Below are 16,719 nucleotides of genomic sequence, written 5' to 3'. Positions count from 1 at the left end.
TAGATGAAGTCACCTTCATGGCAGTGGTTTCGTATCAGAGGTAACACTTCTCTTCAATACTCTGTTTCCCATTACACTGGTGAGAAGAACCTAAGGATGAGTAACTTTCGTATAATGTATCACTGCTAAGTACCATGGCTCGATTAACCTTGGACCGTACATAGAAAGAATTGATACAATATAGTGCGTAATTGTGTTGTTGGTCCATGTGTCATGGTGTGGCTTGGCATCACGTTCCATATTCGTACCGACCTCAAAATCTTTGAGCACGGTACACTCAGTGGTCAAGGTTAATGTGACGCTGTATTCCTTTCCTATGTGCGTCTTTTGAGGGATGCATTCGGCCCTGACTTCATTTTTATATATGGCAATACGCGACCGCATCGAACTGAGCAGGTAAAGGTGCTCTTGAAATGAGAAGATATTTGGCGATTGGGCTTGCCTCTACGTTCTCCTTCGAGAATGTGGGTGCGTTGGAGACGTATTACAGCTCACCAGAGACCATCCAGCAGTTGTCAACTGCGCAACCTTGTGGCTAGCACGAGAGCACGTTGTAGAACAGGCACTGCGGTCTATGGTTATCACACACCCAATTAAAAACCACACCCCACCTTTTCTAATGTCCAGGAGACCATCGTAAATTGGGGTTACTTCACTGAAATTATTGTCTTTGAATGAAAGTTTTATTTTTTTCGTGTTACTGCGTATTTATTTCCGTTACCTTCTGTACTACACTGAAGCAGTTATTTCTATTTATGGTCCAAATTTCATCGAGCTAAGTTACTTGCCACTGACATATCGCGCGGTTTTTCTTTCACTGCTCCATTGGGAGACACGATAGCATATCACTAAAAGTATCATAGAGAGCTAAGAACGTTTCCACAGACGTACTTCAAGTGGAGAGGCTGTTTTACACCGAGGCGTTCGTGTTATTTTGATCAACCGTTCCCCAGTCCGGACATTAAAGAGGGAAAATTGTACGAGGTAGCAGCCACGCGCATCAGCAAGTCGGCGGCCGTCGGCGCGGTGTTTGCACCTGTGTGGTGTGTGTACACGTCGAGATAAAGTCCAAACCAGGCGCAGGCGGGAAGTTCTCCTCGATCTGCGCACCAGGGCAGCGCATACTGCCAGGGCCCTATGTTCGCGGCGACTCGTTCAGTGTTCCAGCTACGGGGCTCAGGCACTGCACATCTCCGATTACAGGCAAGGAAGTATAGAGTTTAACATTCTGTCTACGAAGACGGCATTACGGATAGGACACAAGGATGGGGAAGGAAATAGGTAGCGCCGTTTCAGAGGGGAACCATCCCTGCGTTCTTCTTAAACGATTTAGGGAAATCGTGGGAAACATAAATCAGGATGACCGGACGAGGAGCTGGACCGTCGTCCTTCAGAATACAAGTCCATTGTCTTTCCAATGTCGCTCTGTATCTCCGACTAATGCCGGGGCACTACATACCCATACTACTCCGTAAGCTATCATACGTGGGGAGGGATACCCTATACTACTGCAAATCATTCTCTTTCATGTTCCAATAGCAAATGGAGCAAGGAAAAAACGACTGTCTATAAGCCTCCGAACTAGCGTTATTTGTGTTCGCGGTCCTTACGCCTGATTTGTGTTAGTGGCAGTAGAATCGTTCTGCAGCCAGTCTCAAATGCCGCTTCTCTAAACTTTCTCAATAGTGTTTCGCGAAAAGACCATCTTTCACGGAGCGTTTCAGTAATTCTCACGTGTTGATCGAACCTACCGGTAACAAACCTAGCAGTACACCTTTGAATTGCTCCGCTCCCTTCCTTTAATCCGATCTGGTTTAAATCACAAACGCTCGAGCAGTAATCAAGAATGGGTTGCACGGGTGTTCTATGCGCTATCTGCTTTATAGATGAGCTACGTCTTCCTAGAATACTCACAGTTAACCAAAGTCGACCATTCGCCTCCCCTGCAACAGACATTACATGCTGTGTTTTTCCTACATATCTGCGTCGATTTACATATTTCTACGTTTACATAAGTATTGGACTGTTACAGTTTTTTAATCAAACTGTCCAAGTAACACCTGTTGTGAGTAAAAATTGAATTTTTAGTTTAGGACAGTTATGGAACTACTGGCTAAAGAGGAACGATGACTAGTTATCGTTTTGATTTTTCATCGTTATTGCTTCGTCAGACATATAAACGGATTCTTGCCAATAATAATATTTAACTATCGTTCGAACTGCATGCGAAAATCACTCTACAAAAAAGTGTCCACTATTTTGCAGTCGCCAACTTCAATAAGTATACAGCAAAATGCAAAAATTTGAGTCAGGAACCAAATATTTTTAAATCTAAGTTGAAAAGTTTCCTCGAAACACATGCATTTTGTTATGCACAGGAGTTCCTCGCTGTTAGGAAGACCGTTGCACTGTAATATATTATTTATTTTGTACAGTATTGTAATTTTTGGTGCTCTTTAAATTTTTATAACATTCTTTTTTGCTTTTAAATTTTCATTCTGGTTTTCTGTGATCTAAATAGTAAGGTGCATCCATTTCTAAGTGTATTTGGCTCATGCTGCCTCACGGGACCTGGTAAATTACAATTCGAGTGACCACAAATGTGCGCGTACACAATTTTAAAAGTTTTCGTGTGTTATCGATATGACTCAAAGGCATTTCTCTAAGAGAAGTAGAAAGTACATTACACGATCAGTGTTTTCTGCTTGTCTGAGGAACAAGTGCTGGCGTCGAAGAAAAAACAGTAGGTTTTTGGAAACAATTAAGGTGTCACGTTATCTCATAACATGTAGTTTGCTGTTGACAGCAAAAAATTGGGCCCATTAACATTTTCACAGGAACCTCGAAAGATACGAAAATATTTTCCTGGAAAGAACACGTCATATGTCACGAAATGATAAGCATGGGCAGTTAGATAATGATTGCTCATCGTCCTGCTTCAGCCCCTTGCTCTATAGGTGGCCTAAACTAAAAATACTAATTTTACTCACCATAGGTGCTACTGGGGCAGTCTGACAAAAATACTCTGTCACTGTCTGAAACCTGTTAAGCTGTTAAGCTGTTAAGCTGATCATTTTACAGAACGATTAGAGTCAAATAATGTGCAGAACAGGATTTATAGTTTCCTCGGTAAACAGCTGCTTTGTTATTATTATTGTTCATACGTTGTTAAAGAAGTGTTACCTAAGCGTAACCCATTATTCCGACTTGTGTCGTGCAAAATAAGTCAATTTTTTTTCAGTTTCATTATCCCATTGGGTACTTTTAACCCTCTCACGGATCATGGATAGCCAGTATTATTATGTAGAAAAATATATCGTTTTGTTAAGTTCACTCTGTAATCCCGCGAGATATTTTTCTCCATTAAAAAACCTAGCTTGAGAAATAGAAAGAATGAAAAGTTTCTAATTTCAAATAATACCACAACTTATACTTTTCTAGATCATTGGAGCCGGCCGAAGCGGCCGAGCGGTTCTAGGCGCTACAGTCTGGAACCGTACGACTGCTAAGGTCGCAGGTTCGAGTACTGCCTCGGGCATGGATATGTGTGGTGTCCTTAGATTAGTTAGGTTTAAGTAGTTCTAGGGGACTGATGACCTCAGAAGTTAAGTCCCGTAGTGCTCAGAGCCATTTGAACCATTTGTAGACGAGCTATACTTACCGTCACTCAAGACCAAAATTTTAAAAAGGCCAACTATATTTGTCCCTGTACTTCAACTGCAGACTAGCTTCCAGCTGCGGTTGTCTCTACGCCAGAATAGTTTTTACGACGTTCAGATAAGTTATGATAACTATTGTTAATACTAAACCTTCAGGTTAATCTTAAAACGATGGTAAATACAATTTCTGACATTTTCTTTAGTGGTGAACAGCCTCTACTGACAGACCGAATTTCACGGTCCTCCAACACGAGACCACCTTAGATATTTGGTCACATATGAATTTCACCAGTGGAAGCAAAAAGCTCGTCTGCGGCAAGACCTAAAAATGTTGGTATAACATTTGACTCCTGGACGTGCTTGACAGCGGAGCTGATCATTTTACAGAACGATTAGAGTCAAATAATGTGCAGAACAGGATTTACCTAAAAGTTTATTAATTATATGTTACGCTTGTCATAACGTACGCAGTAGCGATATACAAAATAAATACGAGAGCGAAGTTACGTAGAAATCTTTCCCAGATTCGCAAGGCGGTTATAACAATTTAAAGAGGCTCGAAATACATTTGGAATCTGGAATCAATAACGTATATTGACTTCTTCTCTAATCTACTTAAACCTAAGGAAGTGTTGTGTGTTAAAGACCCAGCTATCATTAACATATCATGTCGTTAAATGGAAATAACGGAAGGGATACGTTGTTGCTAATTTTAAGAACGAGTTTTTCTTGCCTTCACGCAATGTGACTCACAATTTCTATAGAGGAACATCTAGACAAAACCTTAATCTGTCCGACACCCAGTTTCAGTCTGCCAGGAAGTTTTAAAGCAGCGCACACTCTAGTGCACATTGAAAATTAGTTCTGAAAATTATTTGCTGACTTATCAGGAGCATCAGATTAAGTTTCTTCTTTCCATCTTCTTTGATATTCTCGCTTGTTCCCAGCGTACGCAAGCACTTTGTGATGGAGAGACGGTGAAACTCCCAGAAAAAGTTTCATTTTAGACGTTAACAAAGGTCACGTTACTATAAGTGCCTTTTAATAGTTCAATAGCGCAGTTAGTAAATGTATATCGTCCAGTGAGGAGAAGGAAATGAAAAGCAACACATCCTCCAAGGTCTCCGTAGACATAAATATTACGATTACAATTTTCACACTTTTGCGTACTTTCAGTATGCTTGTCAGTAACACACTTTAGGTTAATTCGTACTAACAACAGAAGTAGTAATTACAATTCTACAGCTCATAAGGAACGAGAAGTAAATTTATTCGTTTGCAATATTGATTCAGATTAAAATGTGACAAATTACATACATGAGACACAAGTGTTGAATGTGACGAGTTAGTAGTGATACACAATTACGTGTCAAACCTGCGAAAGAAATAATTACGAAGATATTTGAATACATACAGAATTAAGATATGAATTATGTACAATGACGCGACATCGTTTAAATAATGGAATGAGTAGCAACAGCACTGTTACTAATACATAATTGCAATAACGATTATTATTTATACCTTCAAGAAATATTTGCACTAACGCAGTCGGAAACTCGGTCCCACAAATGGAACTACAATTAATCCGCGCCAAGTCGAAACATGTACAGCTATTTGGCAGTCCGTCAAGTACACTGTTAACTAGTTAATTAGTTACATTTTCCATAACTTATTTGAACGACTCTTTTATGGAAATGATGTGGAACGAGCAAGTTTACAGGATATGTATACATTAGTGTTAACGTTTGTGAACACATTACTTTTTAGGCCTACTCAGGCAACTACAGTTGTAAACAAGTTTTGTTTATAGATTACCAGTTTTTAAATAGAAATTCGTCCCTGGAATAGAAGGAGTTGACTAGGAGAAACGATTTTAGGTGAGATTCAAAACTTGCTTTATACCTGTCAGACGTTTTATGTTATTGGACACCTGTTGTCTTAGGCTTACCATATCCACAACAAATAGCTCTCTGTTCCAGGATGTCCCTGTTTGTCAGGTTCTCCCGATGCCTTTTCCCAGCCTATTACCTTTTTTTGTACATTCCACGATTATTCATGACCAGAGATGAATAATAAACATAGAACAAATGTAGCTGTTGCACATACAGTAAAATTTCTCAAATACCTTACAGCTGTCAACGAAAGCATCCATGAAATATTACATCTTCACTGATTATCCGATGGAATCTTCAGCATTGTTCTTTACCATCACATTTCAGAATCTTCTATTCATGAATGGAGGCGGCACTTTTCCGGTTAGTTTGTACATAGGGGTAACCATTTGTCTTCACCACCCGGGGTAGCCACGCGGTCTGTTGCGTCTTGTCACGGTTCTCGCGGTTGCCTCCGTCGGAGGTTCGAGTCCTCCCTCGGGCATGGTTCAAAAATGGCTCTGAGCCCTATGGGACTTAACATCTGTGGTCATCAGTCCCCTAGAACTTAGAACTACTTAAACCTAACCTAAGGACATCACACACATCCACGCCCGAGGCAGGATTCGAACCTGCGACCGTAGCAGTCACACGGTTCCGGACTGTGCGCCTAGAACCGCGAGACCACCGCGGCCGGCAACATCGGGCATGGGTGTGTGTGTATTGTCCTTAGCGTAAGTTAGTCAAAGTTAGATTAAGTAGTGTGTAATCCTAGGACCAATGACCTCAGCCGTTTGGTCCCATAGAACTTATAACAAATTTCCAGTTTTTTTTTTCCTTGACTACCCCAAATAACTTATTGTTCAGGAGCAAAATAAAAAAGTGGCTCAAGCAAATGTTGTGAAGCTACAAGGGGGACATTAACCAGAGTGATTACGTTTCTTGTAACTTTTTTTCTTTAAATAACGCTCTATATTTCTTATTCGGTAATCCGCTTTCTCTCCTCATTACCTGCTCAAAAATGCATCGTAATATACCATTCGCGTAAACTTGACGTTATTAAAAAGGTAACGCAAAGCTGATTTTGACTCTCCTGTACTTGCAGACCGTGCACCCACTTGCTCGAGCTGACAGTAAACAAATGGAAACATAAGGAAAAGGCACACTGGTCATTCAGTCCGATTTATCTTGACCGCCTGAAATGAGCAGCATTTCTGCCCCCTCTTCGTTGGCGTACTTTGTATTACAAAACCACGATATTATTGCATTTTGAGAGGAAGATATTAGTGTTTTAACGTCCTGTCGACAGCGGGGTCATTATTGTCGGAGCGCAAGCTCGGATTAGGGAAGGATATCGACCGTGCCCTTTCCAAGGATGCATCTCGGCATGTGCCTGAAGCAATGTAGGTAAATTAGTGGAAACCTAAATCAGGACGGTCGGACGAAGGTTTCAACCGTCGTCCTCCCTCACGCGAGTCCAGGGTGCTAACCACTGCACCACCTCGCTCGGTTATGGCGCTTGGCCTCCCCTGACCGGAATCCGAAACGCGCAGTGACGTTACAGTAAACAGAAACCATAACCAGTTTTGCGACTGATGATGGTTGACCGAACTGCAGGTGTGCATTTTCCTTGTTTCTCTTTTTGTTTCCTGTCAGCTCCTGCAAGTGCACGAGTTACATTAGCCCGGTTTCCTACAGTGTGCTGGTACAGCAAAATCAGTTTTCTGTTACATTTTTAATAACGTCACATTTAGGTGGATGGTACACTGTGACACGTTTTTGAACAAGTTTTGAGTAGGGGACGTGAATTATCGAATAAGAACTATAGGGTGCTATTTCAAAAAGCTCGTACTGCTGTTGATTTCTCTGATTTCCCTTATTTTATTATGGTGACCGTTTCTCCTTATTTAGGTTGACGTCAACAAAATGTTTTCGCATTAGGAGGAGCAAGTTGGTGATTGAAATTTCGTGAGAAGATCCCGCCGCAACGAGAAACGCCTATGTTTTAATGATGTCCACCCCAAATCCCGTATCATCTCCGTGACACACTCACTCCTATTTCTCGATAATACAAAACCTTCTTTGAACTTTCCGATACACTCCGTTAATCCTGTCTGGTAAGTATCCACACGGCGCAGCACTGCAAAAGATGACTGACAAGCTTAATGTAGGCAGTCTCTTTAGAAGGTCTGTTGCATCTTCTAAGTGATTTGCCAATAAAACGCAGTCTTTGGTGCGACATCCCCACGCCATTTTCTATGAGCTCTTTCCAGTTTAAGTTGTTCGCAATTGTGATGCCTAGGTATTTAGTTGAATTGAAGGCCCTTAAATTTGATTGGTTTTCATGTAATCGAAGTTTAACGGATTCCTTTTAGCACTTATGTGGATCAGCTCTGGCTTTTCATTGTTTAAGCTCATGCGGTTTTTTTTATTTTTCTTATGGACCAAAAGTTATTTGATTTGGTCCAGGTAAAAGAGACATCTGTCTTCGAGGAAGTCTGAATAAGCCTAACTGGAGAAGTAAATATATGGCTCTGGCAGCCACCACGAACAACCGTGTATTCTCCTCTTGTCTGTAACGCTAGTCGTCAACATTTCACTTCTGTTTTGTTTAGTTCCTATAAATCACGAAACGATGAATTTGCCACGAATATTGTATGCCGTAATGGTGCAGTGAAAAGTCGTAAGAAGCTGCAGGGGGCAGGAATGAGTGGGTGCGCAGTGTGTACGCGCGAGGTGAGTTTTTGCAGCGGCTGCGCCATAACAAAGCAGCCCCGACCATTCGCCCTACGAGGGCCATCGTGGCTGCGAGGGTGCTAGCGGCTGACCTTGCGGGGGAGCCGTCAGCCGTCCTCTCTGCCTGCCGCCCCCCGCTATCGCTTTCAGCGGCGGTGACTAATGCACCCGACCGCTTAAATCGATAGCGCGGGATCGACCCCAGGAGCATTGACGCGCCGATCTGACTCACGACGGCCACTGCAGAAGGCGCAACACGCGTGAAATTGACGACTCAGTTGGTTAACCGACCACAGTGAACTCGTAAATGGTTCAATTAATTTTTATGTAGGGTGCGAGCAGCAATGCAGAATTTTGGCTCCTGACTGCCCTGAATGTCAGAAGGCTATTGTCACTTTATCGGTTCCAAAGCCCCCTGAAGCTAAACCCACTACAGCCCACCGTTTAAATAAATGAAGTTAAAGCTGTCATTAAGCTGAAGTCTGCTTTGCTAGGAAGGTACAATTCTTTTAACGTCCTCCCACTTTTGAACTGACTTACTCAACTGGGTGTAGGGGAGACCTGCAGTTTGGTTCAAATGGTTCTGAGCACCATGGGACTTAACATCTTAGATCATCAGTCCCCTAGAACTTAGAACTACTTAAACCTAACTAACCTAAGGACATCACACACATCCATGCACGAGGCAGAATTCGAACCTGCGATCGTAGTGGTCACGCGGTTCCAGACTGTAGCGCCTAGAACCGCTCGGCCACACCGGCCGGCTACCTACAGTTTAACGTCGACTTCGAACTACGGTGAAACTCGTTCTGTTTTTCACGTTAACAATCACTGCCAGAGATGGTAGAAGTGGTAAGTGAGAGTCAAAAATCCTGGAACTGATCCAGGTTCGAAATCCAGAACTTTGGATCTTAAATCTGACGTTTACCACAGAACCTCCGAGCCACGAAATAAAGTTATAAATGTAAAAAACAAAAGAAGTTGTTACTTGTGAATTGTTCTGTATTTTTCCCAAATACAGGGCGTTCAGAAATTTTCACTGCAAACTCCTAGGACTTCTAGAAGGGAGTAAGCAGATAATATTTTGAATTCGAACCCATGTCCGGTTTGAATATATATTGCTAACGTGATCACTTGTACAAGTAACTAATGAGGTGCGACTCAGTACATCACTCGTTGTACAGTTTCACTCATTAATAGCCAAAGGAATTACTCCTGTACTTGTTGACGAGATCTCTCCAATGCAATGGAGTACGGCCTCTTCCAATTCGGGTGTGCGACGTCTCCTTGGAGCGCCACCTGCTAAAGGTACCCTTTCTAGAAGTCGTTCCACAATTATGGTAAAAAGGGTATCCAATGTAGTCGGGCGTTGTGGAGAACGAGTTTGATAAAGGCGACGAGCAGGTCTTCCATTACGTTGAGCTTCGCCATTCAGAAGGATCATGTCGTTGTATTCTGCAACGTGTACACAATCATGTTGCTCTAACACTCACGGACACATGATTGAGGCTCGAACCAGGTCAGAGAAATAGGATAGACGTCAGATAACATCAACCGATCCGGCGTAACCATCCCCCACCATGACTATCCTGCTGCATACCTACGTACCAAATATGTTTTAAAATGGATATAGCACGGAAACTGTACGTTTCCGGACATGGGTTCCTGTTCAGAATATTATGTACTGACTCCCCTCTACAGGTCCTATAAGTATGCAGCGTCAATTTCCGAACACCCTGTATACACATATCAAATACAGGAGTTTTATTTAAATCACATCCTTTATGACACATAAGGTTGATTGTCCACGGAAGTAATTTCTTACCTGAACGTAATTAATCTGCAAGTCAACAAGAATTTTCTTTCACCCCAAAAGTAAACCACAGGTAACACTTTCTGTGATGACGTATTGCGAATTTAGTTTCTTGTCATCTTTTTGGCGTGAAATAAGAAGCCGTTTCACTTACGGGCTGATATTCGCCTATCCCAAAAGTAATACGGTTAGAAGTTCTCTTACCGCATCTTCATGTCGTAGTAAAGGTTCATGTGGCCACGTATAATGACTGTCACCCATGCAATGAAGCTCGAAATTGCCTCCATATTATGTCCCCCCTCCTGTCTACTGTACGCTCTGCTCATTTGCACATCAAAATTATGCAGCAGATTAAATTTATTCTAGCCAGTACTCATCTTGTCCCAAAACTGAGTACTTTTGTTCAAGAATCCCTGCAGTCTTCATGCCCTGGTCGTCTTACCATTGTACGGCTTCTTTCTGTGTAGCCCCATCATATCAAGCATGCTAGAGTGCACTTCTCGCAGTTCTGGATCACTCATCTAACTTGGGTACTCACCTAGTTACGCTGCAGTTGCAGAAGAGAAAGTAACAGTAATAAGGTTTACCACTTACTCCTTTCTTTGAAAATGAGCTTCTCTGTCCACTTGAGTGGAAAGTTTGACCTCGCAATCAGCTGATGACTCTCTGCACTAGTGCTCTTTTCCTTGCTACAACTTTACCAATCTCCGAAAGAGGTTTCCCTTCATGATTAAGGCGTAGAATAATCTCGTTCTCTCCTGTTGTCGTTTCCTCCTTCTTCAGATAATGCCTGCTCTTCCGCGTTTAATCCCTTGCCGTACTTGTGAATCTCAAACGAGTAATTGATACTGTGGTTATCGAAGGGGTACCCGCTATAGTTCTACTTTACATATTTTCTGTCTCCTTGCGAGATTTAGTTACTGTGTAAATTGTGTAATATGTTTACAACACAACAATTCGAGCTAAGCGATTTCTGCAATTATCCATTGAAGAACAGTAAACTGCATTCAGCGGACCGCCGTGTAAAAGTACTTCTGTCCGTATATTCATACCAATACGTAATTTTCGTAGTGTGATTAACAATCCATGTTACGCGTCTCGAATTGAACACTGCGAAATAATTCTCTGAGTCTAATTCCTCATTCGTAAACTTGCTTCTTTGCAGATTCAAGTAAAACCGAAATAAATCAGTAGCTTAAATCTCCGCACAAGCTTGTATTGGACGCGGGTGACGAAGGAAATCAAATGGCTCTAAGCACTATGGGACTTAACATCTGAGGTCATCAGTCCCCTAGTCTTAGAACTAATTAAACCTAACTAACCAAAGGACATCACACACATCCATGCCCGAGGCAGGATTCGAACCTGCCCACCGTAGCAGCAGCGCGGTTCTGAACTGAAGCGCCTAGAACCGATCGGCCACAGCGGCCGGCGCGAACGAAATCATTTGTCAAATTGTTTAAGGATCAATCCAACCATTCATCTCACATAATCATGATGCTCACAGAAACTGTTCGTGCCGAATATAAGTCAGATTTACTAACAAGGGAATCTTCCCAAAGCACTCCCCTCAGATTTAGTGGTAAGAGGCCCGAGTGGACAGCCCGTCAAAAACTGAACACAGATCAAGTATGAAAATAGAAGATGGTGTACTGAACTGTGAAGAAAAAAGCAAAATAGAAACAGTGAACGGTACAAGCTTAACAAGTGCAACATTGAGCGAAAAAGAGAAACGACGGCGTCGCTGTAAAGTGGTCACGATATTGGATTGTTAAGTGGGCGAGCATTGTTCAAAGCTCCCTTGCGCCTTTTTTTGTAATTTTTTCGCTGTTCGCTGTATTCAAATTTGTGTCTGTGTCGTGGTGTAACGTCCGTTTGCAATAGCGAGATGTAAGGAAAGGACCTATAATGAAAGTTGATTCTGCACAACTACTCTATTAGCAGCCGAAAGGGAGTGTTTTTCTAATTGGAACCGCAAACCTTTGATGACAGGGCGACAAGTCAACCGAATCCTCCAGCGGAAAACACAACTGGTGTGTCGTACACGACATTAGCGAGAGGACATGTGTCGTATGGCAGGATCTTATTTGTACGCCCGATGAGTGAGTGAGATATGCCTCCTTGGTCGATTTAGGTGTGCGTATAAATGTGAATGTGATCACTCGCAAGAAAACGATGATAACATAATAGTTTGTCACATAAGCGGTAACAAATGAACGGAACAGTTTCACAGTCACACAGTTTCTCTGTGCTCTGTCAAAACATATGTTTTTAACACTTTTGCTGTTGTTTTGACTCTTGAATTCCTTTCTTGTAGCATAATTGACTTCCGCTTATTTCTTGTTTGCATTTCTGTGAGACGTCTATGTGGTATCTCGCCTGGTCTCACTATTCATCACATACATTTGCAACTGTAATGTTGTCTTATCACATGATTTATATTCTATAACCCATGTGTAATATGACAACTGCCAAGACTACAGAAAGAGAACAAACATTTCAATATATTTGACGGGCAGCTCATAAAGTTGTGAAGAAAAAAAAATGGCACGATGGGATTTAGAACGCGGCTCGCCAACTTCACAGTCCAATACCGTGATCACTTAACCACTCGCTCTACTCATCGTTGCTCTTGTTCAACTTGGGCCGTTCACTGTTTATATTTTACTTTTTTTCATAGTTCAGTACACCTTCTTCCTGTTTTCATGCTTAATATGTGTTCAGTTTTTGACGTTCTATACACTGGGACGTCTTACCACTAAATCTAAGGGGGGTGCGATGTGGAGGTTCCCTTGTAAGTACTGTACTGCATAGCTCGTCTTTACTTACGACGGTAGCTCGAGATGCCAATGGGTCATCTTCGCTATAAATATTGTAATCGAAAATGATGTGGTGTGCACACTGATAAATATGAATTGCGAGATGTGTCGTTTCTTCTCTGTTACTCAAAAATGCTTGTCAGTACTTCTGCTTAAGAGTCTATCAGGGTGTCGTACATGAAAGACTTCATGTTGTTCGACTATTATGAAACTGACCTCCGTTACATCTATCAGCCGTTAAGTAGGAAGAGTAGGTTTATTTACGTCTACCCACATGCCTAAATATGTCTGGCCGACACGAGTTCTGATTGCAGCATCATGATTTCAAATCGCCATTTCTTCATGATGCTATTCAACGGCTCATCACCTCAGAATTCTTTTTCTACTTTCTGAAAAAAATTAAATTCAGTGACAGATCTTTTAAACAATCAGTATTAGGTATGAAAAATTGCTGCAATACATGACGCAGAGTCGCATGAATTTTTTGTCGTTCTCGACTGTGGGTACTTAGCAGTAGAATAAGACTCTCCTGATGAGAGCGAAAATGGATCCGATAATATACAGCTAAAATGGATACTCTTCCAGAGAAGGAGTGGGCAGCAGGAAAAGGTATGTGCTGCAAAGTAAATATATCCAATTTGTGCAACCGCCTTTAGTGACGGAAATGTAACCGGGCAAATAGGATGGTAGTCTGAACCATAGCGAGCGCACACGCTATAGTTCGAGTTCGTGGTTATGAGTTGTTCCCCAAGTCATGAAGTACCCTTACTTCAGCTTAACGTTGTTGGCTGGTAAAATAGAATTCATCCAGGTTAACTCAAGCAAAGATAGGCTGTAACAAAATTACATGATGTGGAAGAATTTCTACTTGAGTCTAACTATCAGCTTCTTCTCCACACTTAATCTTGACGTACGAGACGCTGTTACGCGTGTAATTTTCAAATGTGTTTTTATCATTCTACTAGGGAAAGTAACGCATGGTAGGTTACAGGATGAATTAGTGAAGAGAAACGAGAATCCCTATCGAGTGAAAACAGAAGGGAGTAGTAAGGTGGAAAAGTAGGAGACATCACTTAGCGAGATCATTCTAAGTCACACGCCCATCGCGCCATGACAACGTAGGTTCCGAAGCACAGGCTCATATTCATATGCAACGGTTGTTTCACACAAAGTTAAGTGGGAAATTTAAACATCAGAACCGATTCTGATTTAGTTATAGGTGAGAAACAGTTCGTTACCATTTGCTGGTTTGTATTCAAAATGCTGTCTACTCAATATTCAGGATGAGCCTTGCGATTTTACACCAGAATTTTCAAATCATTTATTGCTACTGGTGAAACATTTAACGCGTGAGAGTTACAGGGCAGCGAGCTAAAATTTACAATGCAGATATACGGCACTGGCGTTTCATGCTGTTTCGTAACTATCTCTAATAATATGTTCACTCGAGACTGTTCATAAAAGCTCTTTGGGGCCGGTTGCAACCATGAGCCTTTTTCTAAGTAACTAAAAATTTAAGATTTTCACCCCTAAAAATCAGGCTAAGTCTCCGAAACAAGTCGAGAAGAACAGATGCAAATTTTCGTGACTGGTTACGAAGCGATTTATTGTTTTATCGGTTAAACACGCATTCACGGAACTAGCTTTCACAATTTTTTCTATGTGTAAAGTCTCAGGGGACGCTTAAAGATATGGAAATAGAAATTTAAACTGATGCATCTTCACTGCGCGTCACTGCAATGGATGGTGGTAGATAACACGTAATGAACAACTTCTTCGTTTACCGTAACATACCTCCAGTCTGAAGTAGTAAAGTGACAAAATAGGTTTTCAACACTTGTCAGTATCACTGGAATACGAGAAAAATCAGCATCAATCGACGAGACTGTAGCGGAGAGGATTTGTCATTTTGCCGTCAGCGCCCTCAAAATGCCAGCACTGAGCTAGCGGCAGACTGGTTTTGAATTCATGGCCATGGTGGGAAACAGTACTGCAAAACATGCTGTTCACGTCACCTTAGGACGGCTCATCGGTCGACTGCACGATTCAGATTGCCCGTTGTACTGAAACTTCGTGATATATTTTTACTTAAATTGCAATAACTGAGACGGTGAAACTTCTACGTCTTTACTTATATTCCTTAATGGAAGTGAACTTTCTTAAACTGCTGAGTGAAACTGTATGTACTCTCACTGACCTACAGAATTTTCCCTGACAAATACAACTCAAACTTCTCCTATTCATTAATTATTCACAATATTCAACGATAACGTGATCTGACTGCTTTAAAATTAACTCAAAAGAATACAATTGAATTAGAAGAAATCCTACCAATAACCCATACATTTCATAAGTCACTTACCTCACAGAAAACTTTCATGACACAAACTACAGCGATACAGCAAGCACCATTACAGCCAGGTAAACAAAAGATTATACTACTGTAGACCGGACCGCAGCGACGCACGGATGCACGCCAAGACCGTAGGATCCTACGCAGTGCCGTAGGGGACCGCACTGCCACTTCCCAGCAAATTAGGGACACTGTTGCTCCTGGGGTATCGGCGAGGACCATTCGCAACCGTCTCCATGAAGGTGGGCTACGGTCCCGCACACCGTTAGGCCGTCTTCCGCTCACGCACCAACATCGTGCAGCCCGCCTCCAGTGGTGTCGCGACAGGCGTGAATGGAGGGACGAATGGAGACGTGTCGTCTTCAGCGATGAGAGTCGCTTCTGCCTTGGTGCCAATGATGGTCGTATGCGTGTTTGGCGCCGTGCAGGTGAGCGCCACAATCAGGACTGCATACGACCGAGGCACACAGGGCCAACACCCGGCATCATGGTGTGGGGAGCGATCTCCTACACTGGCCGTACACCACTGGTGATCGTCGAGGGGACACTGAATAGTGCACGGTACATCCAAACCGTCATCGAACCCATCGTTCTACCATTCCTAGACCGGCAAGTGAACTTGCTGTTCCAACAGGACAATGCACGTCCGCATGTATCCCGTGCCACCCAACGTGCTCTAGAAGGTGTAAGTCAACTACCCTGGCCAGCAAGATCTCCGGATCTGTCCCCCATTGAGCATGTTTGGGACTGGATGAAGCGTCGTCTCACGTGGTCTGCTCGTCCAGCACGAACGCTGGTCCAACTGAGGCGCCAGGTGGAAATGGCATGGCAAGCCGTTCCACAGGACTACATCGAGCATCTCTACGATCGTCTCCATGGGAGAATAGCAGCCTGCATTGCTGCGAAAGGTGGATATACACTGTACTAGTGCCGACATTGTGCATGCTCTGTTGCCTGTGTCTATGTGCCTGTGGTTCTGTCAGTGTGATCATGTGATGTATCTGACCCCAGGAATGTGTCAATAAAGTTTCCCCTTCCTGGGACACTGAATTCACGGTGTTCTTATTTCAATTTCCAGGAGTGTATTTAGCAGGCTTTATCTTAATCGTGTGACAACCAGTTCGAAAAATTATGTAATCGTCAGTAATTCCATTACCCACATTAAATCGCCATGACGGACACACGTGCAGACTGTCCACTCCCGCAAATACTGCAAACCTCCAACACTGCTTGTTATTAACCTCTAACTCCCATCACTGCAGGCTACGAGTATTCACTCCCAACTGCCATCACTGCTGGCTATTAACTTCCAACTGCGAGTCCGACCAGCCACAGAGTCTCTTACAGAGACCGCACAACGCTGTCAGTGATATTAATGCAGACTAAAGCATTCCCAACATACAAACACATAAACAGGCTACTTACAGTACTATGTCCCTGATCATGACTGTTGTGAAATGTAACT

The sequence above is a fragment of the Schistocerca americana genome, chromosome X (genome assembly GCF_021461395.2).
Source record: "Schistocerca americana isolate TAMUIC-IGC-003095 chromosome X, iqSchAmer2.1, whole genome shotgun sequence".
In the NCBI taxonomy this organism is placed as follows: domain Eukaryota; kingdom Metazoa; phylum Arthropoda; class Insecta; order Orthoptera; family Acrididae; genus Schistocerca; species Schistocerca americana.
Note: the sequence above shows the minus strand (reverse complement) of the source record.